This window comes from Xenopus tropicalis, chromosome 6 (assembly GCF_000004195.4).
Source record: "Xenopus tropicalis strain Nigerian chromosome 6, UCB_Xtro_10.0, whole genome shotgun sequence".
Classification (NCBI taxonomy): Eukaryota; Metazoa; Chordata; class Amphibia; order Anura; family Pipidae; genus Xenopus; species Xenopus tropicalis.
This window is the reverse complement of record NC_030682.2, coordinates 2,130,771-2,155,670: the sequence shown is the minus strand read 5'-3', so window position 1 is coordinate 2,155,670 and position 24,900 is coordinate 2,130,771. Positions and strand designations below refer to the sequence as shown.

Below are 24,900 nucleotides of genomic sequence, written 5' to 3'. Positions count from 1 at the left end.
CACTTTGCTGTTACAAACAGCCCCTCTGGGAATAAACTGCCCCAGTGTAAAGGCTTCTCTGTATGTAACACAGTGAGTGTATCTGCCCCTTACACTCCCCCCCCCAGGGCTAAGGTACAGAATATTCTTCACTTTAGTGCCCATCAGCCCAATAACTTCTCTGTATGTAACACAGTGACTGTATCTGCCCCTTACACCCCCCCCAGGGCTAAGGTACAGAATATTATTCACTTTAGTGCCCATCAGCCCAATAACTTCTCTGTATGTAACACAGTGACTGTATCTGCCCCTTACACTCCCCCCCCCCCCCCCCCCAGGGCTAAGGTACAGAATATTACTCACTTTAGTGCCCATCAGCCCAATAACTTCTCTGTATGTAACACAGTGACTGTATCTGCCCCTTACACTCCCCCCCCCCCCCCCCAGGGCTAAGGTACAGAATATTACTCACTTTAGTGCCCATCAGCCCAATAACTTCTCTGTATGTAACACAGTGACTGTATCTGCCCCTTACACCCCACCCCCCACCCCAGGGCTAAGGTACAGAATATTATTCACTTTAGTGCCCATCAGCCCAATAACTTCTCTGTATGTAACACAGTGAGTGTATCTGCCCCTTACACCCCCCCCCAGGGCTAAGGTACAGAATATTATTCACTTTAGTGCCCATCAGCCCAATAACTTCTCTGTATGTAACACAGTGACTGTATCTGCCCCTTACACCCCCCCCCCCAGGGCTAAGGTACAGAATATTATTCACTTTAGTGCCCATCAGCCCAATAACTTCTCTGTATGTAACACAGTGACTGTATCTGCCCCTTACACCCCCCCCCCCAGGGCTAAGGTACAGAATATTATTCACTTTAGTGCCCATCAGCCCAATAACTTCTCTGTATGTAACACAGTGACTGTATCTGCCCCTTACACCCCCCCCCCCAGGGCTAAGGTACAGAATATTATTCACTTTAGTGCCCATCAGCCCAATAACTTCTCTGTATGTAACACAGTGACTGTATCTGCCCCTTACACTCCCCCCCAGGGCTAAGGTACAGAATATTATTCACTTTAGTGCCCATCAGCCCAATAACTTCTCTGTATGTAACACAGTGAGTGTATCTGCCCCTTACACTCCCCCCCCTAGGGCTAAGGTACAGAATATTATTCACTTTAGTGCCCATCAGCCCAATAACTTCTCTCAAAGTGTTTATGAAGCAGTTGCATGGGGGTGTGTGTGCATTACACACGGGGAGAGGCCAAACTGTGCCAGTAGGTGTATAGGCAGAACAACATGTACAGGGGAACCTCTGCACAAACACTATGTTCCTTCCCAGGATGCAAAGTGACTGACACTGAGCTCAGAGTTTGTGTCTCACTATTATAAACAGGCTGTGTATGGCACCCCCAGTCTCTATGGCACCCCCAGTCTGTATGGCACCCCAGGCTGCTCAGCTGCCCTTTGCTATGGTCAGTGTAATGTGAGTGTTAGAGAGAGTTGTTTGTAGAAGGAGAGAATTCAGAATGTGTTTTGGTTGGAAAAAGCCCCAATTATCTCCTGAGCTGATATTTTGGGGGATGGGGATATGGGAATATTTGGGAGTCTGTTTTAAACAAGTTGCATCAAAACACTAAGCTAAAGCTTGTTTTTATTGAAATTATTTAATAAAATGCATATAATAGGGCAGCACTAGTTTATATGTACCAGTACCCATGATGCACCTGTGTCTCTGTGCCAATGGGATATTTCTTTGGTTCAACCTAGTTCTTTATGGAGGTTCAAGAAAAACTTATATACACACAAGTTTTGACCAATGAGAATGCTAATTAGGTTCCCAGCACTATATCAGCCATTTCTATATTATCTTACATATAGATAATTACATCATATTTAGCTTCATTATATGGCACAGGAATCAGACATGGGGATAAAGGGACAGACTTGTTCAGTGCTGGGAAACTGTGCTTATTGCTCCCAACTCCAATTGCAGGAACAGAGAACAGGGAGCCGGATTTACTCACATCAGCTGGGATTCTCATTGGAGGATTCTTTTGCATATTAATGCAGCCACTGGCTCTGGGGAGCTGGGAAATGTTTCATTAAACAAAAACACTAAACCCCACATTACATTACAGGGCAACACAGGAACCAGTGCAGGCTGCATATTATGATTCTTATTATTAATCAGATTCTATGGCAGATATTACCTGATGTGCCGTTTTGATAATTTACTATGTTCCCTAAGCTCCGCCTCCCAACAGCAGCCCAGAGCCCACTGAGCATGTGCAAGCCCTAAATCTTAAAAAGATGGTCTAACAAAGTAACAAGATGGCGGCCCCCTGTGGACAACTTTGAAAGTATAAATCATTACTGTAATTAGGCTTCTCAATCCCTGGGCTTGTGCAGTAAGTTCATAATGTTTATATTTATGTTCAGTATCAAAATACAGCATTTCTAATGATTTAGACTTTAGTTCTCCTTTAATTAATTCAATACACAATAAGGGACTGTGGAAGGTGACAACTTCATCAAACTCATCAGAATATGTGGGGGCAGGAAGCTGGGGGCCTTTGGTTCCTTTGATCTGTTGATAAAGAGAGGCAATTGTGGCCCTAAGAACAGCAGGGGGCGCAGCTATGAGAAAATATGGATTATAGAAAGGGATCCATATCTCCTTTGCTTTAGGGGTAACATCCTCATAAATCACATATTGGTTATGGGGGGCCCCATGCTTCCCAATGGTACCAAACAGGGACTGCCTATGCCCACCAGTTAGGGGGATAGTTTCTGGGGGGCTGGGACAGGAGACCCCCCTCATGTTTGGTATCATTCTGATCCCCCACATATGGGTTAAAACAAGCCCCTATTTTTATAATAATATTCGGTACCGGCAAGTGCCAGTATTATATGGCAGAAACTGGCCTGAGAATTGCAGCCTCTACAGGGGGTCCCAAGGGGCAAGTTCCTGGCCACTCCCCCCTCATGCATATGGTACTGAGGGAGGGGCCCAGCGGGGGATAAAAGCCCACAGGCCCAGGTATTAGTTAGCTCATATTTTGAGGTTCCAAGTTCTGTTGGATTGTGAGTTCAATTTTCCCAACTCCGGCCTCAGGAGGGCACAAAAGATAACTGGGTAACGTACATAGGGTTTTCTCTGTGTTTTTATTCCTTTTATTTTATTTACTGTTTGTATGTGTGTCTCTTTTTGTAAGATCTTTTTTAAATTCACTGTTTACCTTTGTAATATTAAATATAAAATTTAATAAGTTCTGTCCTTTGGCTCTATAACGATCCCCATATACCTTGTTTACATGTGAATATATTAACTGCTTGGCTGTATGTGTTCATAGGGGGAGGGGCCAGTGGGGGTGTGGGAGGAGGGGGCCCCAAAATATGTTGTTGTAAGTGGCCCCGTTATTTCTGATGGTGGCCCTCTGTGTATGAATGTATATGTATATATATGTATAATATATTAAAACAACATCTTGCAATACTGTCTCACAGACCTTGAACAGGATGATGCTCCAGAGGCCCCAGACCAGCCAGAGGCCGACAACTGGGAGAACTGGGTGGTGGATCCTCCTGAGGATGCTGATGAGGGACCCTCACATGAGACTGAAGATGTGGGGACCCAAACACCACCTGGGTGGACTGACCCCACACTTGGGTCGATGCAGGAGGATCTGGACACCATAAAGGCCCAGTTGGCCCAGCTGCAGCAGGACATTGCTGAGATCAAGGCCAGCAGGGCCTTACTTGTACATAGTTATTTTATCCATCTTTTTAGCTTTTATGGCATAAATAAAAGTTTCTATTTTTGTATTTTTCAACTGGGTAATGTATAATTATTTTGTGTTCCTTGATATGGAATTCTATACTTCCATGTAGTTTCCCCTACACTCTTACATGTATCAGTAACACATCAATATGCTATATGGGTTACATGTTTGCAAATATTCTGCCAACAATGTTGTCTTTAGCCCATTTTGCTGAATAGTAAAACTTGCGCTAATTAGTACGTAGCGTATTTTCTGGCGGGTGGGATAACTGCCAATCCAATGTTTTGTTGCCAGAATAATTGCAATATTATATTTGTCCCCGTTTAATAAAGTGCCCATAACATATTTGCCATTTATTCTGTGTCTAAAATCTCCCACTTAATTTAAGCCACTTTAGCAAACGGACCCCTAAGTATTTGGCTAAATATTCTTAAATGCCCCCCTATTACTGGCCTAATGTGATGTTGTACTACACAGCTTTGAGGCCATAAGTTGCACATAATAATAGGCGTGCCATACATACATTACATACAAATGAGGGGGGGGGAAGCTCCTCGCTCTCCCCACTGGCTCCCTCTGGCCTATAATCCTTATCTGTGCCCTCCCCATCAGAATTATCAGGGCTCCCCAGGCAGACAGGCCTCTCTGTATCACTGCCAGAGCTGGGTGACACGGCAGCTGGAACACTCTTTTTGGCCACCTTTTTCCCTCCCACACTGATCTCCATAATGTTTTGGTGTTTCTCTCTCTCTCACAATAGCACTTCCACCCTCTGTGCTCTCCCAGCGCAAATGCGCAAAATGGCGCTAGTTTTATGTGCTACCGCGTGCGTATATTCGCTAGCGAGCGGTAATTAGTGCGCACGTGAAAAGTACCGCTCGTGCGTTAATTAGCGCGCACATTAGTTACCGCGCGTTGCGTCTAATATCGCACGAAAATAGTCTTTGCGGCTAAAATAATGCATGCAGCATCGAGCTTAATTAGCGCAAGTATGCTTATAGTGAATCGTGCGTTAAGGAACAATGGGGTATGTGAGGGACAGTGTGAATGGCAAGTCAGTTGGACACTTGAAACATGTTAACCCATTCAGGCCTGGGATATAACTTATTTTGCAATACCCAATATTTAACATTTCCCCCTTTGCACACTGACTTGACAAGAACATAATAATTGTATGCAAACTAGAAAAGGAGAGAGAGTCCTTGGAAACCCAGCCTACAAATCTCTAGGAATTCTTTGCAATGCGCCAAATGTCCGTTGCACAAATGACAACTGATGTAATATCATGTAATGAGATGGTAACAGTGATAATTAGAAGAATTAAAATAGTCTATTATCTATAGGCGGTTCCATCCACTGCTCATCCATTCACAGTTTCCTGGTTTGACTTTGTCATAACAGGATTCTGGGAAGAAATTCCTTTAGGCTCTTAGAAAAGTCCCATTTACATGGGTTTATCCTATAGACTAATGCTGACTCACTGGGTTTTCAATGCAAAAGCCAGGATAATAGCTGATCAGATTCCCAACAACAGACCGGTTTCGCCCTTCTCGGAGCTCATCAGTGTAGCGCAGGGTTTTCTGATCAGCTTAGACTTTACAGTCTTCACCCATAGCCCTGTGTTTAACTGCAATTGCCGGTGAATTTCTTACCTCACCTTTCATGGTCTTGCATTAAAGTCTGTCATTAAACATCAAACATTTCCCCTGTGAATGAATCCAGATGGGCTCCCTGTAGCTTGGGTAAATCCCCGGCATCCTGCACCCCTTTGTCCTGTAGGGCCCAACGGATTTAGGCCTTGGCTCTTATAGTAGATCAGCCACTAAGCACCTGTATAGACTCAGGGAGTTGTACCAGTACCATCACCAATGCCCCTCTGGGGTTCCTGGTATCAGCTGCCCTGATGTAGAACAGCCATAACGTAGGCCGTACCCAATGAGAGGAAGGTGGGACTTGAATAATCAGTAATAACACAGTCTGTAGCCGGATCTTAGAAACAACAGTCTGTTAGAGACTGAACCCGACACAGACAGAATCAGGAGGGATGAGACAGTCACTTTGTGAACAGTTCATAATCAAATCATTTCTCAGGTAACCCATATTAATGTTATCTTTCCATGTTAATTTCCCCCTGAGTCACAGTCTGTTACAAATCACTTTACTCCCAAACCCGCACTTCCCTCCATAGGCTGCTGTTCCTCCCGCTGTTTGGCAGAGTCGTGCCCAGCCCGGCCTATAGCTACTGCTAAACTGCACATTTATATTAGTCTGAAACTCTATCACTGTATTACCCTGTCATTCCCATGAATATGATGTGATGCATTTCATGATTAATAATGTCCTTCATATTGAAATCATAAATCTCTTATGTGAATGTATTAAAAACAAAAATAGGAAAATAATTATAAAGAAAAATTAAAAAGTAAAAATGATGCCTTCTGCCCAGTACTTAACAAACATGTGTTTAAGGCAAAGACATAAAATTGTTATTGTCCACTTACATTACTTTAACCTCAAAATGCTGTAAGTAATAACTATTTCCCTGGTCCCAACATAATTACATACTAAGGAAACATTCCTAACATGTATAATCTGTATCTATCCCATGATGTTTTACCCAAGTGATACTTTTCCCCATGACCGGCACATATAATATTTCCTATAAAATATAAAAGGAATATTTCAGCAGCTGATGTTTTTCAGATGTTTCTTCGCATCCTGATCAATGTATAAGATGTATTCCTTGTACAATGAACTGTTTGCAGAGCCGGCCCATTAGCCATGAAAACGTTACTCTTATTTATACTCTTATTTATTATCATACCACATATACATGTTGTTAAAAAGAGAATGAGTTCTTTGTTCTTTGCTGGGAAATGTATTTGTCACTGGTGCCTTATGGTCTTTTCATTTTTATTATTGTTAATATAACTATTGAAAAAACTGAATCAAAATCCTGCCACATACACTTTATCCCCTGTATAACTATATATAGATCAGTAGTGTGTGTGTATATTATGGAACCACATGTCTCAACTTTTCCATGGGCTTTAATAATGAAAGGTAACCATGTGCCCCTGTGCCATAGGATACCAAAGCCCGTCTGTTTGAGAGATCCTTAAACACCAAGGTTCTCAACCAATTTAACCAGTCTCCATGTAAAAACAAATAACCTTACATAGTCAAAAGGGCCACTATTCCTGTTACTTAAAACCTTAAGAAAACAAAATCCTATCCATCCCAGCAGTTGCCCCATACGTTAATAATTCCTGTCTGCATTAAAGTTGGGCATCATTCCTGCATCATATATTAAGATGCAGTTCAAAGATATCATAGATTTAGATATAGTATCTAGATAACATTTCTTATTTATATTAAGTTAGTTAACCTCTTGCAACAAAGCACCATCTCTCCTGGAAGCCAGTTCAATGGCTTGACTACTACCATACAGGTTAAACTAACTAACCCATGCACTTTGATGGACATTACATTTTTCATTACACGTATAAAAAAATTAACACTGATTATGATTTTATACCCCCAAAAAACCTAAAACATATGTATATACAGTTGATAATCTTACAAGACAAAATATCGGATCCATAATCATAACTTCCATAGTTATTAAACATATACATCTTATAATCATCTTTGATAGTTTTATACCTTTTATCACATAACTGGCCGGGTCATATGATAATCCAAACCATTAAAGGCCTATAAGATGTATATGGAGTACTCTTCCAACATATTCATAATATGAATGGATTAAAACGTACGTTATCAATAATAATTTATGTTGAAAAAATAATTTTTCAGTATTTGCACCTTTATTTCAACTTTAAACATATAAAAATTTCTCAGATCCAGTACAGTGTAGGTAACAGAGAGCAGATTAATCAATGTTAATTAGGATTTCCCTGTATTGGAACCGTGTAATCATGCTCCTGTTACTCACTACAAACAAACATATAACAAACTAATGAGACAAAGGAGTAACAGACAGTCCTTATAAAATTCCTTAAACAAACATCACATAAATCTACACTGATGCACTGTCTGTCCCTGGGCTGCAAGGAGACACATTCCCTTTATTATCCTTGGTCTGTTCAGCAGAGGGAGAAACCCATCTGAAAAAATCACAAAAACTTGGAGCAAATTTCACAATTAGTAAACAAGATACAACTTGGGTACTTTAATTTACTAATTTTACAAGATCCCAACAGATTAAACCTTCAGGAGTTTCATGTTTAACGTTTACATATCCCTTATATATCCCTCAGGGCCTGAGCCTCCCCTTTACTCTCTGTGACTCCCCCTAACAGATGTTACTGTATTCCAGCTTTCCAGCTCACACATCAAATTTCCCATCTTTCCCTGTTACCCTTTATCTAAATAAAAACCAAAAATTGGGTTGTACTAATGCAATTATACATTAGAATGTATTTACTCTCTTGTTCCTGTACTTATTTGATAAAGGTTAGTAAAATAATTCCCTTACTGGCAAATATGCCAACATTTCCTATAATAATAATTTCCCTCAGTTTATGAAACAATTTACATGGAAATACAATGCAATCTTCAGAAAATAAGCTTTGTTTATCTGTCCCAACGTTTATACAGTAGAAGTATGCTCATTATATGAACCCAATACCTACGGCTGAGCAGTTCTACACATCCCTCCCTGGTGTAACCTGAGTATTACCCACGTGCCCCTTGGAACCAAAGTGTTTAAATTACAATCATTTATTGTACTGATCTCTAGTTTATAGGGGAAACCAAATCAAGATCTAAATCTTTGTGAACTTGATTTTGATCATGAAAAGTCAGTGGCCAGTGGAAACACAACATTCTCCTGGTTCCAGTAAAACAGACTAGAATAACATGGCACCCTGGGATGGGGGGGTGGGTGGATTTTTGTATAATGTTCCTAACAGCCTTGTTTAAACAGGAAAACAGTGCCGATACCTTTCTAACTACTCTGAATCTTAAAAATCTACAAAAAATAATTCCCAACCTAGTCATTCACCCAGCCTTAGAAACCCGAAACAATCAACACCCAAACCTCCTTTATTTGAGCATCACAAGCAAACTCAGATGCCTTTGAGCAATAGATGAATAAATGCTGCGCCACAACTTATGGGTGAGGCCATTCCCTTAAATATTCCCTGTCTCCCTTATACCCATTATAATATCTGGGCTGCATAATCCCAAGAATAATTCCCTGACATTCAGGCTACAGACAGTATATGGCTACAGAACCCATAATGCATACAGAGACACTTTATGGTTCAAATAAAACAAGATACAATTCTGATGTTTATGATTCCACTGGCAAAATAGCTTTTCACCAAACCTAACTTGGCATTTGGCTAAATAGGGGGTTATCATTTGCAGAAATTCTACAGTATAAAACTTTTAACACACATTAAACTTTCCTGCTTCTGCAGTTCAATAAAATACATTACAATCACAATAACACTGCTACATATTTCCATGTAAATGTTTTTTCTCAAAAGCCATACCCAATCATATTCATTTACACAATGTTTATAAACCTTTAAGAAATAAGTACTAACATTTATTTATCACTCACCCTATAATGTGATTATTCCTTTTCTCAGTAACAATGAGTAACTCCTTTTCTCTTCAGCCCTGGGTCTTTTATACCGACAGACTGGTCTGTTCATGGGACCCTGGGAGCGGCCATTCTGTGCATCAGGTTCCCTTGCCTGTGTAACAGCACAGACCTGAGCTTGCTTGTGTATCATTTCAGAATCTTTATCAACTTTAATTTGCTTTTTAAATAATTTCTGTCTTTTATAACACTTCCTGAAGAAATGCCTCACTAGGCCACAGAAATGGCAATGCTTTTTTGATTGACATATTTCCCTTATGACGTGTATGATTGAGGGGCCTGGGTTCTGCAGTATAAGCTGTCTCCTGTACGTATCTATATGTGAGGCTGCTTTCTGAAGAGTATCCAGACTGCAAGCACAAATATTAACTACAGGATCCAGATATTTAAACTTGTTCACAAAAGCTTTTATCATTTGCTGTGTAACTTGATCTTCTCCAATACCCATAACCAGTCTGTAAGCTGCTCAAACAAAACCAGAAATGTAAAGGGGTCATCATCTATAGAGGTCTGGAGATTATTAAGCACCTCTATATCAAGCACATTCTCACCATTAATTATATAATTAAGCATTAATAGTCTGTCCCTCCTTGTGCCGTGTATTAGATTCCCATCTGTATCAGTGCCGGGAGCACTCACAGGGATTGATAACCTCTGGGAAATACGTGCCGGCACCCACAGTTTAACCGCTTTATTCTTCTGTTCTTCACTTAAATCATATCTCTCTATATGAGACTCGAACAGATCACAGTTCATTAAAACATTATTTGCATTAAAATGTGGAATATTTTTCACAATTTTTAAAAGCTGTTTATGAACTTTTAACTGCAAATTTGCATTAATTCTAGATCACTGAGATCCGTAATAAACATAGATCTCTGCTCTTTTGTAATAACAGAAACCTGGTTAACCCTTTGCAAAACTGATTGTACTTCTGCCAATCTCAGTTCATACTCAGCAATCCCCTTAGCCAGACAGTCAGTACTAACTGTGTCACATTCCACTTTTCCCTCATCAGAATGAGGATTAGTCTTTCCTACATCATTTCCCTTCCTACCTGAGCACATCAACATATTAAATGTTTTCCCCATTAACATAACATTGTTAATCTTGTGCTTCATCTTAGAAAATGACATTCCTTCTTCTAACTTTACATTTGCCCCACACACTGACTGTACAGATCTGCCCATATCTCTGCATCAGACATAATGCTATGAGGGATTTTAAACTCGAATTTGCTTTTCCTAGCCAAACTATGGTCAACAAACACCACTCACCAAGGTGATATTTAAAGTATATTTAATGTGTGGAAAAGAGTTACAGAAGTTACATACAAATTACCAATGATTAAGCCAGTCAAAAACAATACTGACAGCTTCCCAATACAATACAAAGTTTGTATGTATTAAAAATGTATGTATGTGTGTGAGAGTGAATGTGTGTAAGTGAGAGCATGTGTGAGTGTAAGTGTGTAAGGGTAAGTGTATAAGGGTAAGTGTGTAATGGTATATATAAGACCAGCCTTTTGTTGCTGATATATATCCTTGTTGGAAATCCCCCCCCCCCACTGTATTACCCCTAAGACCATATGTTTCCAATCAATCACATTCCAGACTTAGGGAACAATGGGGTATGTGAGGGATAGTGTGAATGGCAAGTCAGTTGCACACTTGAAACATGTTAACCCATTCAGGCCTGGGATACAGTTAATTTTGCAATACCCAATATTTAACAAATAGGGTGAGAAAATCAATGAAATAAATCTGATTGGCTCCCTGTGGCTCCACCCACTTTTTTCTAACCTTGAATTATTGTATACCCAGTGAATAACTCTGCAACATTTGCTCTGGTGTAAATGGTATAAGAATGGCAGCATTTTAAATAAAAAAAATCAAAAGATATAATCTGATATAAACCTTAACCTGCAGTCCCCTAGTGACCAACTGGGAAGCGTTTGGGGTCCCTGGTGTTAATGCTGTGAGACTGGCAGCAGGTTGGATTTCCCCATTGAAAGTCAACAGGTAAAATCTGATTGGCTGTTCGTAGCTCCACCCACATGTTATTCAAGTTTCAGGGGTGTGGCCTCAAAGCTGTTAGAGTGGCAGCAGTTTGAAAATCTTCCCTGTCAAAGTCAATGGCAAAATTGGGGGGTTCGGAGCAGCGCCACAAAAATATGGGGGGTGGGATCCCTTAGATACACACAAGCACCCTGCTCTGCTGTAGGGCAAAGAAGTGTGAGGAGAATGGGTGCCCCTAAAACTGTAGGAGGAGTACCGTTTAGAAAATGGGGGGCGCTAAGAATAAGAAAAAGAAGAAGAATCGGAAGAATCAGCTGAAGTGGAAGAACAGGGGGTCAAACCAACATAATAAAAAGTGACAAATAATAACAAATAAAAAGCAAGACCAACTGAAAGGTGCTAAGAAGAGGAAAAGCTGTAACTTACTGACAGTTAATATAAAGGGGCTGATATAAAAGGGAATCATTGGAATTCTAGGGCTCATTAAATACAGGGCCCCGGATGTGCTTTGCGGCTGCAGGGGCCCCTCTTTGTGGTTCATGTATGATGGGCAATAAGGGCAGAGTATTGGCACCCATGGGGCCCACACACACACGGGGCAGATAGAAGGGGCACCTCCCATCATGCAATTTGCTCTCAGGCACAGTTCCTGGGGGGGCACTTTATGGAATAAAATTGGGAATTTATATTTGCTCTGTGATTGTCCTTAAGGGGTTTATTAAAATACGGAATAATCACAAATTGGGAATATTTATGCACACGCGCAGCATATCTAAGGGTTTAGGGGAACATGATTCTCACCCAGGCACCTTCATTCCCCCATACCCTGAACACAGCATGAAGGGGCTCAGTGAAGGAGGCAGTGAAGGTGTGTAAGCATGATTACTCTGTACAAGTACATTAGAGGGGATTATAGGCAGTTGGGGGATGTTCTTTTTTCCCATAAAAACAATCAACGCACCAGAGGTCACCCCTTTAGATTAGAGGAAAGGAGTTTCCATTTGAAGCAGCGTAGGTGGTTTTTCACGGTGAGGGCAGTGAGGTTATGGAATGCCCTTCCTAGTGATGTGGTAATGGCAGATTCTGTTAATACCTATAAGAGGGGCCTGGATGAGTTCTTGATCAATCAGAATATCCAAGGCTATTGTGATACTAATATCTACAGTTAGTACTAGTGGTTGTATTTATAGTTTATGTATGTGTGTGTATAGATTGGTAGGTGTGGGTTAGGTGTGCTGGGTTTACTTGGATGGGTTGAACTTGATGGACACAGGTCTTTTTTCAACCCTATGTAACTATGTAACTATGTAACTATGTAACTATGTAAGCGCCTGATTGGCTCACTCAGCTCATAAAAGGACAGGCGTCCGGCCTCATAGTCCAACCGGATCCTGATTCTCCTGCAGGGAGGGACGTGGGGTAACTGTGTCCATTTACTGTCATGTCTCACTGCATATCTGTTATTATTCCATCTGTACAAACACCAGGATTTGTTACTATTCCCAATCCAGGACTGACCCCCTCCCCTCTCTATACTGGGATAGGCCGCCCCTACCCCCCAGCCCCCTGATTCACTGCCCTCCACTTCCCAGTAATGTCGCCCTGAGGGGAAACTCCTGCTGCTTAAAGCCTGAGCATAATTCCGAAATCTGTCTGGGGATTGTGGGTAATGTAGTTTTGTTAGAGAGCGGGAAGCAGATTTCCTGTCCCCTGATACAGATACACGATTATGAGCCGTGTTTATATCCAGTACCAGGTCTGTAGCCTCCTGCCCATAGATCAGTCTCCTTATACCCAGCACAGTATCAGCCAATCCAGGGGCCATTATCCCATCTGCCTCTCTGCCCTCATTATCTGCCCCCTCAGCCCCACACAGTGCAGCTCCATCTGATCCCTGTGCCAGTAAAGTAGCCAATGTATCGGCCAAGTTGCACAGCTCCTCCATTATATGAGACACAGCAGCCTCCTCCTGCATCCGGGTCTCTGGGTCCAACTTCTCTCTGCCTGGGGTCAGATCCTCACTGTCTCTTATCTGTCTGTCTGTCTCCCCCTTGTGGATTATATGAGACACAGCAGCCTCCTCCTGCATCCGGGTCTCTGGGTCCAACTTCTCTCTGCCTGGGGTCAGATCCTCACTGTCTCTTATCTGTCTGTCTGTCTCTCTCTCTAGTGTCAGAACTTCAGCTCCCTTTTCTCTCTCTCTGATGATTCTCACCCAGGCACCCTCCCACCCTACCCAGAATGCAGCATGAAGGGGCTCAGTGAAGGAGGCAGTGAAGGTGTGTAAGTGCCTGATTGGCTCACTCAGCTCATAAAAGGACAGGTGTCCGGCCTCATAGTCCAACCAGATCCCGATTCTCCTGCAGGAAGGATCATGGGGTAAATCTGATAATTCACTGTCATGTCTCACTGAATATCTGTTATAACCATCATTGGAATCAAAATAATCATCATACCATCTGTACAAACCCCAGGACTTGTTATTCTCCCCAATCCTGGGCTGTTTCCCTCTCCTCTCTATACTGGGATAGGCCGCCCCTACCCCCCACTCCCCTGATTCACTGCCCTCCACTTCCCAGTAATGTCGCCCTGAGGGGAAACTCCTGCTGCTTAAAGCCTGAGCACAAAGCTGAAATCTCTCTGGGGATTGTGGGTAATGTAGTTCTGTTAGTGAGTAGGAAGCAGATTTCCTGTCCCCTGATAGAGATAAACGATTCCCAGCCGTGTTTATATCCAGTACCAGGTCTGTAGCCTCCTGCCCATAGATCAGTCTCCTTATACCCAGCACAGTATCAGCCAATCCAGGGGCCATTATCCCATCTGCCTCTCTGCCCTCATTATCTGCCCCCTCAGCCCCACACAGTGCAGCTCCATCTGATCCCTGTGCCAGTAAGGAACCCAATGTACCAGCCAAGTTGCACAGCTCCTCCATGTCAGGGATCTGCCCGGCCAACTCTTCCCTCTCTGTCTCCCCCTTGTGGATTATATGAGACACAGCAGCCTCCTCCTGCATCCGGGTCTCTGGGTCCAACTTCTCTCTGCCTGGGGTCAGATCCTCACTGTCTCTTATCTGTCTGTCTGTCTCTCTCTCTAGTGTCAGAACTTCAGCTCCCTTTTCTCTCTCTCTGATGATTCTCACCCAGGCACCCTCCCACCCTACCCAGAATGCAGCATGAAGGGGCTCAGTGAAGGAGGCAGTGAAGGTGTGTAAGTGCCTGATTGGCTCACTCAGCTCATAAAAGGACAGGCGTCCGGCCTCATAGTCCAATGAGATCCTGATTCTCCTGCAGGAAGGGACGTGGGGTAACTGTGTCCATTTACTGTCATGTCTCACTGAATATCTGTTATAACCATCATTGGAATAAAAATAATCATCATACCATCTGTACAAACCCCAGGACTTGTTATTCTCCCCAATCCTGGGCTGTTTCCCTCTCCTCTCTATACTGGGATAGGCCGCCCCTACCCCCCACTCCCCTGATTCACTGCCCTCCACTTCCCAGTAATGTCGCCCTGAGGGGAAACTCCTGCTGCTTAAAGCCTGAGCACAAAGCTGAAATCTCTCTGGGGATTGTGGGTAATGTAGTTCTGTTAGTGAGTAGGAAGCAGATTTCCTGTCCCCTGATACAGATACATATTTATGAGCCGTGTTTATATCCAGTACCAGGTCTGTAGCCTCCTGCCCATAGATCAGTCTCCTTATACCCAGCACAGTATCAGCCAATCCAGGGGCCATTATCCCATCTGCCTCTCTGCCCTCATTATCTGCCCCCTCAGCCCCACACAGTGCAGCTCCATCTGATCCCTGTGTCAGTAAGGAACCCAATGTACCAGCCAAGTTGCACAGCTCCTCCATGTCAGGGATCCTCAGACCCAGTTGGACCCTTTCCCACAGCTGCTGGATCTGATCTTGTGGAACTTCTCTCCTTCCCTCCTTCTCCCTCTGGGCTTCTCTGTCCATCTTCCATTTCAGGTGCAGCTCCTCAGTCTCTGTGTTTGGGTCAGTTCTGCTTCTGCTCCACTCCCCCCTGTATAACTCCCTTTAGTCCCTGAGTAGGTGGGACAGTCCAAATTCCTTGGCCAAACAAGGGGTGGAGTTACCTAGAAAGTGGGTGGGGATTGGGACAGTGTGTGGGTGTGTCCTAAAACAGTTTTACAAAATGTAGGGTCTCCCTCCTCCCCAGGCTCCTCATTCAGCAGTTCCACTTGGCACCTACAGGGGGAGATACAAACACATGAGAATTGACACCATATTTGCTGATGGAATAGAAACAACCCCACAGATTTAGGTAGGTGCCCCGTTTGCACAATTCATTGATATCATTCAGGAATTTTCTATCCTGATTCCCAACCCACTGGGATCCCTACACTACAGACAATATGGCCTGGGAGAGATACCCCCAATCTGCCCCTCCTACATTGGAGATCAGGGCTGCTCTTTCTAGCTCAATCCCAACTGCCTTATAAATGGAAGACAAATGGAGAAAATGTCTTCAAAAACCCCACTAGCCCCGCCCATCTGTTCCACTTCCTGCTGCTTCCTTTCCCAGGCTGTGCAGGGGGGCGGCGGCACTGTAGGATAGGAACCAATCAGCAGCTAGGCTGACCTGATAGGGAACTAAAGCCTGTCTGTGTTTGTGAGACTGCAGGGCTGTGATTGGCTCTCCCCCTCCTACTGTGCTTCTGGCAGGGACCGTTAGGACACGCCCACCCCTCATGTGAAACCCAGACAGGGACCTGAGAGGATCTATAGGGAGCTCCAATAAAGGGGCCATTGTTACAGATAGGGTTAATGTTTAGCCCAAAGGGAAACCAGCACCGGATATTATTCATAATTGCCTACAGGGTTAGGGGTTTGTTTATCCAATGTGTCTCCTTTAAAGGGACAGTATCACCCCTATTGTTTATCTCCATTGTCGCTCTGGTCCCTCCTCCGTCACAGTCGGGGGATCAGTTTGCTGCTGGATCAATTAGATTCAGTTATGATTCCCAAGCCCTGTGTGCAACAGCCCCAGCGTTTCTCTGACTATTTATTAATATATTCCTAGGGGGGAGCATTGCCTTTGGGGGAGCATTGCCTTTGGGGGAGCATTGCCTTTGGGGGAGCATTGCCTTTGGGGGAGCATTGCCTTTGGGGAGCATTGCCTTTGGGGGAGCATTGCCTTTGGGGGAGCATTGCCTTTGGGGGATCATTGCCTTTGGGGGATCATTGCTTTTGGGGGAGCATTGCCTTTGGGGGAGCATTGCCTTTGGGGGAGCATTGCCTTTGGGGGATCATTGCCTTTGGGGGATCATTGCTTTTGGGGGAGCATTGCCTTTGGGGGATCATTGCCTTTGGGGGAGTTTTGCCTTTGGGAAAGCATTGCCTTTGGGGGAGCATTGCCTTTGGGGGAGCATTGCCTTTGGGGGAGCTTTGCCTTTGGGGGAGCATTGCCTTTGGGGGGAGCAGTTCTAAATGATTAATTTACAAGTGATTGGCGTCTACATAACAAGCAGGTAAACAAGGATACCTAAGGGCGAAGACACATGGGGCGATTAGCTGCAACTTTTAATTAAATCAGTCATGGCGACTAATTGTGGTGACTTTTCTCCTATAAGGTTGGATAGAAGTCGCTGCAACTAATTGCCCCGTGTGTCTTTGCCCTGAAAGGAGCAACTACAGACTGTCCTGATATCTGTCTGCTTCTGAAATCAATATAGTGCTTTATTGATGTACTTAAACACTGTGTAACTACTCCCTCCCATCCCCATACTCCTGCTCTTATACACTGTGCAACTACCCCCTCCCATCCCCATACTCCTGCTCTTATACACTGTGTAACTACTCCCTCCCATCCCCATACTCCTGCCCTTATACACTGTGTAACTACTCCCTCCCATCCCCATACTCCTGCCCTTATACACTGTGTAACTACTCCCTCCCATCCCCATAATCCTGCTCTTATACACTGTATAACTACTCCCTCCCATCCCCATACTCCTGCTCTTATACACCGTGTAACTACTCCCTCCCATCCCCATACTCCTGCCCTTATACACTGTGTAACTACTCCCTCCCATCCCCATACTCCTGCTCTTATACACTGTATAACTACTCCCTCCCATCCCCATACTCCTGCTCTTATACACCGTGTAACTACTCCCTCCCATCCCCATACTCCTGCCCTTATACACTGTGTAACTACTCCCTCCCATCCCCATACTCCTGCTCTTATACACTGTGTAACTACCCCCTCCCATCCCCATACTCCTGCTCTTATACACCGTGTAACTACTCCCTCCCATCCCCATACTCCTGCTCTTATACACTGTGTAACTACCCCCTCCCATCCCCATACTCCTGCTCTTATACACCGTGTAACTACCCCCTCCCATCCCCATACTCCTGCCCTTATACACTGTGTAACTACTCCCTCCCATCCCCATACTCCTGCTCTTATACACTGTGTTACTACCCCCTCCCATCCCCATACTCCTGCTCTTATACACCGTGTAACTACTCCCTCCCATCCCCATACTCCTGCTCTTATACACCGTGTAACTACTCCCTCCCATCCCCATACTCCTGCTCTTATACACCGTGTAACTACCCCCTCCCATCCCCATACTCCTGCCCTTATACACTGTGTAACTACTCCCTCCCATCCCCATACTCCTGCTCTTATACACTGTATAACTACTCCCTCCCATCCCCATACTCCTGCTCTTATACACTGTGTAACTACTCCCTCCCATCCCCATACTCCTGCTCTTATACACTGTGTAACTACCCCCTCCTATCCCCATACTCCTGCTCTTATACACTGTGTAACTACTCCCTCCCATCCCCATACTCCTGCTCTTATACACTGTGTAACTACCCCCTCCCATCCCCATACTCCTGCTCTTATACACCGTGTAACTACATCCTCCCATCCCCATACTCCTGCCCTTATACACTGTGTAACTACTCCCTCCCATCCCCATACTCCTGCTCTTATACACTGTGTAACTACCCCCTCCCATCCCCATACTCCTGCCCTTATACACTGTGTAACTACTCCCTCCCATCCCCATACTCCTGCTCTTATACACTGTATAACTACTCCCTCCCATCCCCATACTCCTGCTCTTATACACTGTGTAACTACTCCCTCCCATCCCCATACTCCTGCTCTTATACACTGTGTAACTACCCCCTCCCATCCCCATACTCCTGCTCTTATACACTGTGTAACTACCCCCTCCCATCCCCATACTCCTGCCCTTATACACTGTGTAACTACTCCCTCCCATCCCCATACTCCTGCTCTTATACACTGTATAACTACTCCCTCCCATCCCCATACTCCTGCTCTATACACTGTGTAACTACTCCCTCCCATCCCCATACTCCTGCTCTTATACACTGTGTAACTACCCCCTCCCATCCCCATACTCCTGCCCTTATACACTGTGTAACTACTCCCTCCCATCCCCATACTCCTGCTCTTATACACTGTATAACTACTCCCTCCCATCCCCATACTCCTGCTCTTATACACTGTGTAACTACTCCCTCCCATCCCCATACTCCTGCTCTTATACACTGTGTAACTACTCCCTCCCATCCCCATACTCCTGCTCTTATACACTGTGTAACTACTCCCTCCCATCCCCATACTCCTGCCCTTATACACTGTGTAACTACTCCCTCCCCATCCCCATACTCCTGCTCTTATACACTGTGTAACTACCCCCTCCCATCCCCATACTCCTGCTCTTATACACTGTGTAACTACCCCCTCCCATCCCCATACTCCTGCTCTTATACACCGTGTAACTACCCCCTCCCATCCCCATACTCCTGCCCTTATACACTGTGTAACTACTCCCTCCCATCCCCATACTCCTGCTCTTATACACTGTGTAACTACCCCCTCCCATCCCCAACTCCTGCTCTTATACACCGTGTAACTACTCCCTCCCATCCCCATACTCCTGCTCTTATACACCGTGTAACTACTCCCTCCCATCCCCATACTCCTGCTCTTATACACCGTGTAACTACTCCCTCCCATCCCCATACTCCTGCCCTTATACACTGTGTAACTACTCCCTCCCATCCCCATACTCCTGCTCTTATACACTGTGTAACTACCCCCTCCCATCCCCATACTCCTGCTCTTATACACTGTGTAACTACCCCCTCCCATCCCCATACTCCTGCCCTTATACACTGTGTAACTACTCCCTCCCATCCCCATACTCCTGCTCTTATACACTGTGTAACTACCCCTCCCATCCCCATACTCCTGCTCTTATACACTGTGTAACTACCCCCTCACATCCCCATACTCCTGCTCTTATACACTGTATAACTACTCCCTCCCATCCCCATACTCCTGCTCATATACACCGTGTAACTACTCCCTCCCATCCCCATACTCCTGCCCTTATACACTGTGTAACTACTCCCTCCCATCCCCATACTCCTGCTCTTATACACTGTGTAACTACCCCCTCCCATCCCCATACTCCTGCTCTTATACACTGTGTAACTACCCCCTCCCATCCCCATACTCCTGCCCTTATACACTGTGTAAACTACTCCCTCCCATCCCCATACTCCTGCTCTTATACACTGTGTAACTACCCCTCCCATCCCCATACTCCTGCTCTTATACACTGTGTAACTACCCCCTCACATCCCCATACTCCTGCTCTTATACACTGTGTAACTACTCCCTCCCATCCCCATACTCCTGCCCTTATACACTGGTGTAACTACCCCTCCCATCCCCATACTCCTGCTCTTATACACTGTGTAACTACCCCCTCCCATCCCCATACTCCTGCTCTTATACACTGTGTAACTACTCCCTCCCATCCCCATACTCCTGCTCTTATACACTGTGCAACTACCCCCTCCCATCCCCATACTCCTGCTCTTATACACTGTGTTACTACCCCCTCCCATCCCCATACTCCTGCCCTTATACACTGTGTAACTACTCCCTCCCATCCCCATACTCCTGCTCTTATACACTGTGTAACTACCCCCTCCCATCCCCATACTCCTGCTCTTATACACTGTGTAACTACTCCCTCCCATCCCAATACTCCTGCTCCTATACACTGTGTAACTACCCCCTCCCATCCCCATACTCCTGCTCTTATACACTGTGTAACTACTCCCTCCCATCCCCATACTCCTGCTCCTATACACTGTGTAACTACCCCCTCCCATCCCCATACTCCTGCCCTTATACACTGTGCAACTACCCCCTCCCATCCCCATACTCCTGCCCTTATACACTGTGCAACTACCCCCTCCCATCCCCATACTCCTGCCCTTATACACTGTGCAACTACCCCCTCCCATCCCCATACTCCTGCCCTTATACACTGTGTAACTACCCCCTCCCATCCCCATACTCCTGCCCTTATACACTGTGTAACTACTCCCTCCCATCCCCATACTCCTGCTCTTATACACTGTGTAACTACCCCTCCCATCCCCATACTCCTGCTCTTATACACTGTGTAACTACCCCCTCACATCCCCATACTCCTGCTCTTATACACTGTATAACTACTCCCTCCCATCCCCATACTCCTGCCCTTATACACCGTGTAACTACTCCCTCCCATCCCCATACTCCTGCCCTTATACACTGTGTAACTACTCCCTCCCATCCCCATACTCCTGCCCTTATACACTGTGTAACTACCCCCTCCCATCCCCATACTCCTGCCCTTATACACTGTGTAACTACTCCCTCCCATCCCCATACTCCTGCCCTTATACACCGTGTAACTACTCCCTCCCATCCCCATACTCCTGCCCTTATACACTGTGTAACTACTCCCTCCCATCCCCATACTCCTGCTCTTATACACCGTGTAACTACCCCCTCCCATCCCCATACTCCTGCCCTTATACACTGTGTAACTACCCCCTCCCCATCCCCATACTCCTGCCATTATACACTGTGTAACTACTCCCTCCCATCCCCATACTCCTGCTCTTATACACTGTGTAACTACCCCTCCCATCCCCATACTCCTGCTCTTATACACTGTGCAACTACCCCCTCCCATCCCCATACTCCTGCCTTATACACTGTGCAACTACCCCCTCCCATCCCCATACTCCTGCCCTTATACACTGTGCAACTACCCCCTCCCATCCCCATACTCCTGCCCTTATACACTGTGCAACTACCCCCTCCCATCCCCATACTCCTGCTCTTATACACTGTGTAACTACCCCCTCCCATCCCCATACTCCTGCTCTTATACACTGTGTAACTACCCCCTCCCATCCCCATACTCCTGCTCTTATACACTGTGTAACTACTCCCTCCCATCCCCATACTCCTGCTCCTATACACTGTGTAACTACTCCCTCCCATCCCCATACTCCTGCTCTTATACACTGTGTAACTACTCCCTCCCATCCCCATACTCCTGCTCATATACACTGTGTAACTACCCCCTCCCATCCCCATACTCCTGCTCTTATACACTGTGTAACTACTCCCTTCCATCCCCATACTCCTGCCCTTATACACTGTGTAACTACTCCCTCCCATCCCCATACTCCTGCTCATATACACTGTGTAACTACCCCCTCCCATCCCCATACTCCTGCCCTTATACCCTGTGTAACTACCCCCTCCCATCCCCATACTCCTGCCCTTATACACCGTGTAACTACTCCCTCCCATCCCCATACTCCTGCTCTTATACACTGTGTAACTACCCCCTCCCATCCCCATACTCCTGCCCTTATACACTGTGTAACTATCCCCTCCCATCCCCATACTCCTGCTCTTATACACCGTGTAACTACTCCCTCCCATCCCCATACTCCTGCTCTTATACACTGTGTAACTACTCCCTCCCATCCCCATACTCCTGCTCATATACACTGTGTAACTACCCCCTCCCATCCCCATACTCCTGCCCTTATACCCTGTGTAACTACCCCCTCCCATCCCCATACTCCTGCCCTTATACCCTGTGTAACTACCCCCTCCCATCCCCATACTCCTGCTCTTATACACTGTGTAACTACTCCCTCCCATCCCCATACTCCTGCTCCTATACACTGTGTAACTACTCCCTCCCATCCCCATACTCCTGCTCTTATACACTGTGTAACTACTCCCTCCCATCCCCATACTCCTGCTCCTATACACTGTGTAACTACTCCCTCCCATCCCCATACTCCTGCTCTTATACACTGTGTAACTACTCCCTCCCATCCCCATACTCCTGCTCATATACACTGTGTAACTACCCCCTCCCATCCCCATACTCCTGCCCTTATACCCTGTGTAACTACCCCCTCCCATCCCCATACTCCTGCTCTTATACACCGTGTAACTACTCCCTCCCATCCCCATACTCCTGCTCTTATACACTGTGTAACTACCCCCTCCCATCCCCATACTCCTGCCCTTATACACTGTGTAACTATCCCCTCCCATCCCCATACTCCTGCTCTTATACACCGTGTAACTACTCCCTCCCATCCCCATACTCCTGCTCTTATACACTGTGTAACTACCCCCTCCCATCCCCATACTCCTGCCCTTATACACTATACAACACCTTTATCCCCCAATTACCCCCATACACTTTCAAAGTGTTCAAACCCTCTTCCCCACATTTCCTCAGTCTTTTTCCCTACTGTTACTGGCTGCAGGGGATGTCTCTCCTACTGTTACTGGCTGCAGGGGATGTCTCTCCTACTGTCACTGGCTGCAGGGGGCGTCTCTCCTACTGTTACTGGCTGCAGGGGATGTCTCTCCTACTGTTACTGGCTGCAGGGGATGTCTCTCCTACTGTTACTGGCTGCAGGGGGTGTCTCTCCTACTGTTACTGGCTGCAGGGGATGTCTCTCCTACTGTTACTGGCTGCAGGGGATGTCTCCTTTACTGTTACTGGCTGCAGGGGATGTCTCTCCTACTGTCACTGGCTGCAGGGGGCATCTTTCCTACTGTTACTGGCTGCAGGGGATGTCTCTCCTACTGTTACTGGCTGCAGGGGGTGTCTCTCCTACTCTTACTGGCTGCAGGGGATGTCTATCCTACTGTTACTGGCTGCAGGGGATGTCTCTCCTACTGTTACTGGCTGCAGGGGGTGTCTCTCCTACTGTTGCTGGCTGCAGGGGATGTCTCTCCTACTGTTACTGGCTGCAGGGGATGTCTCTCCTACTGTTACTGGCTGCAGGGGATGTCTCTCCTACTGATACTGGCTGCAGGGGATGTCTCTCCTACTGTCACTGGCTGCAGGGGATGTCTCTCCTACTGTCACTGGCTGCAGGGGATGTCTCTCCTACTGTTACTGGCTGCAGGGGGTGTCTCTCCTACTGTTACTGGCTGCAGGGGGTGTCTCTCCTACTGTTACTGGCTGCAGGGGATGTCTCTCCTACTGTTACTGGCTGCAGGGGGTGTCTCTCCTACTGTTACTGGCTGCAGGGGATGTCTCTCCTACTGTTACTGGCTGCAGGGGATGTCTCTCCTACTGTTACTGGCTGCAGGGGATGTCTCTCCTACTGTTACTGGCTGCAGGGGGTGTCTCTCCTACTGTTACTGGCTGCAGGGGATGTCTCTCCTACTGTTGCTGGCTGCAGGGGATGTCTCTCCTACTGTTACTGGCTGCAGGGGGTGTCTCTCCTACTGTTACTGGCTGCAGGGGGTGTCTCTCCTACTGTTACTGGCTGCAGGGGATGTCTCTCCTACTGTTACTGGCTGCAGTCTCTCCAACCCCGGGGCCCAGCTCCCTACCTGCTTATTCTCATTCCCGTACGCCTGTCCCGTTGCTGAAAGCCTTTCGTTTCTCTGCTGTTTCCGACATTATTCCCATTCCCACACTCCCTACATTCCGTTCCTGCCCCTTAAAGTGATAGCGACAGTATAAAATGCCCTTATCAGTATATGAAGCTGTACCCAAGCCCACCTGTAGGTTCTGTGTTTCCTGGCGGTTCTGTTTCTCTCAGTAAATCCTGTATCAGATCCTGGACCCGAGTGCCTGGCAGCCCGACTGTCGCTGCACAAGTGGAACTCACTGATGTCACAAACTGCAGGCTCCTCCCCTTTCATTTTCTGTTACTCTGAGTGTAGAACAATCACATGACCCTCACATGTGACCCCTATTTCCCTCTGTAGCTCCTTATTTGTGTTGGGCTGAAACCCCACAGACTGTTCTTCCCCTTCAGCTGATTCTTCCGCTTTTTCTTCTTTTTGTTTTGCTTATTCTTAGCGCCCCCCATTTTCTAAATGCTACTCCTCCTACAGTTTTAGGGGTACAACACCCAATTTATCTCAATGTATGCGGATGACACCCTAATTTACTTACCCAGACCAGGCTTTGGGGTTGGTACTACAGGTAATTAACACTCACACCAACTACTCTGGCCTCAGAATCAACTGGGACAAGTCAGTATTTCTTCCTATTGATCCCTTCGGCGGCACTCGGCTTTGGATCCCTTTGACAGTG

General features: G+C 45.8%; 1 long non-coding RNA gene across 1 annotated transcript in view; it reads right to left on the bottom strand.

Annotated features, from left to right (window-relative positions):
* LOC101731387 overlaps positions 1 to 24,301 on the bottom strand; it is a 44,234-nt gene extending 19,933 nt beyond the window's left edge. The window contains exon 1 of the long non-coding RNA XR_001171167.3: positions 24,189 to 24,301. This is a non-coding gene — a long non-coding RNA (uncharacterized LOC101731387). The remainder of the gene's footprint in view (positions 1 to 24,188) is intronic.
* Positions 24,302 to 24,900: the final 599 nt, after the last annotated feature.